Source organism: Lytechinus pictus, chromosome 5 (genome assembly GCF_037042905.1).
Source record: "Lytechinus pictus isolate F3 Inbred chromosome 5, Lp3.0, whole genome shotgun sequence".
Classification (NCBI taxonomy): Eukaryota; Metazoa; Echinodermata; class Echinoidea; order Temnopleuroida; family Toxopneustidae; genus Lytechinus; species Lytechinus pictus.
The window spans coordinates 27,754,534-27,757,015 of record NC_087249.1 but is presented as its reverse complement, the minus strand read 5'-3'; positions in this window follow the sequence as shown (position 1 = coordinate 27,757,015).

Sequence of the window (2,482 nt, the reverse complement as noted above, 5' to 3'; positions counted from 1 at the left end):
GTTTTCACGAGTGTCCTCATTAGAATACTGTCTGCAATATTTTGTATTAAGTGATATTCCAGTTGTAGGAAAGGTTTAAAAAGATTGTTGTATTTCACTTTTGTGAGATTTAGGGAGAATATAGAAAACTGGTAAGGGTAAAGGTTTGACTTCAAATGCCCTCACATTCAATGATAAAAAAAGCCGGGTGAAATTGTCGGGCTGACCATTTTGTCTGTCGTACTGGTGGTGCCTGTATGCAGAATTATGCCAAAAGTATTATCTTGCTGATGTCCAAAATCTACAGCAAGCACCAGTTCTTGTGTAGCATTTCATCAAGGCAGAGGTTGCGTTTAAAGTCATCGCTGTTTCACTGTTTAGCTCCACACATCCGAGACATGTTGCTTAGTTTGAAAAGGGTTAGAATACCTAGACAAGAACCAGACTTCAGACAGAACAGTTTAACTCTTGATATATATTTACTTGTATACCAGAATGAAAACTGCATGTTATAATATTTTAGATGAACCTGATGTTTCATAATGCTGTTTGTAAGTTATGCACGAATTAAGTCAAGACTAGACCCTTTTGTGCTTAACATGATACCCAAAATTTCTCCTGTTTTAAGATACTGGAGTGCATTTCCCATAAACCTAGACAAATTTGGAAAAATATTGAATTTTTAATTCCCATGCTTATTAAAAATGATGACAAAGATCACATTTGAACTTCAGCTAATGGGAATTGTGGAGAATCTGATTTAGTACCCCCCCCCCTCCAAAAAAAAAGAACCACTAGCCATGCATAACTAACAAACAGCTTTATGATTGGCCCCAGAACATATGCACTAGATACAATATTCAAACTAAACTATTAGGAAGTAATGAGGAATCCATATTGTTGAGCAGAGGGTATGGGCACATGAGAGTAATTTATCCGCGCGCAAAGCATGCCGGACAGGCATAAGTAAAGATCACATGACTGATTAAAATAATTCATTAAAAATAGACAAATGTTTGTATATCAAAATATAAATGATAGAAACAATGTCATTTTCATACTCTTTCATAATTAAGGCCTTTGGGGAGGCTGGACTGCATTGTTGTATTTCATTTTAATTATTATTACCCACAATGCAGTTCGGGTTTTTGTCTCACCTGCATAGCAGAGTGAGACTATAGGCGCCGCTTTTCCGACGGCGGCGGCGACGGCGGCGGCGGCGGCGTCAACACCAAATCTTAACCTGAGGTTAAGTTTTTGAAATGACAGCATAACTTAGAAAGTATATGGACCTAGTTCATGAAACTTGGCCATAAGGTTAATCAAGTATTACTGAACATCCTGCCTGAGTTTCATGTCACATGACCAAGGTCAAAGGTCATTTAGGGTCAATGAACTTAGACCATGTTGGGGGAATCAACATCAAAATCTTAACCTAAGGTTAAGTTTTTGAAATGTCATCATAACTTAGAAAATATATAGACCTAGTTCATGAAACTTATACATAAGGTTAATCAAGTATCACTGAACATCCTGCTTGAGTTTCACATCACATGACCAAGGTCAAAGGTCATTTAGGGTCAATGAACTTTGGCCGAATTGGGGGTATCTGTTGAATTACCATCATAACTTTGAAAGTTTATGGATCTGATTCATGAAACTTGGACATAATAATAATCAAGTATTACTGAACATCCTGTGCAAGTTTCAGGTCACATGATCAAGGTCAAAGGTCATTTAGGGTCAATGAACTTTGGCCAAATTGGGGTATTTGTTGAATTACAGCCATAAATTTGAAAGTGTGTTGGTCTAGTTCATAAAACTTGGACATAATAGTAATCAAGTATCACTGAACATCCTGTGCGAGTTTCAGGTCACATGATCAAGGTCAAAGGTCATGTAAGGTCAAAGAACTTTGGCCACGTTGGGAGTATTTGTTGAATTGCCATCATATCTCTATAAGTGTATTGGTCTAGTTCATAAAACGTGGAAATAAGGGTAACCAAGTATCACTGAACATCTTGTGCGAGTTATAGTAGTTTTCAAAATCAGCACTGCTGCTATATTGAATCGCGTGATGCAGGTGAGACGGCCAGAGGCATTCCACTTGTTATGGCAATGAACTGGCCGAAATTATGGTTAGTCTTATTTCAGGCCATTTAACTTTTGATTGAGCTGGACAAGTACCCGATTGACATATCAAGCCTTAATGTATTGTTAATTGTGACTAATATCAGTGAATTAAAGCAAAATCTATAGAAGGATTGATTTTTGATGATTTTTTGATGAGCTATGATTTAACATGGGGTCTGTAATACTCATGTGAACCCGTATGGGGTGTATCTTCAAAAGTGACAACATTTGAACAATAGAGGGAGACATTCTTTTAGATGACTAGATACATCATGACTGGCTGCAAGTAGATGTACAGTAGGCCTATATTATTCATATTGGGTTTGAGGTGGAATGGAAGAAGGGAAATGAAGGGGGTGGGGAGGAAGGG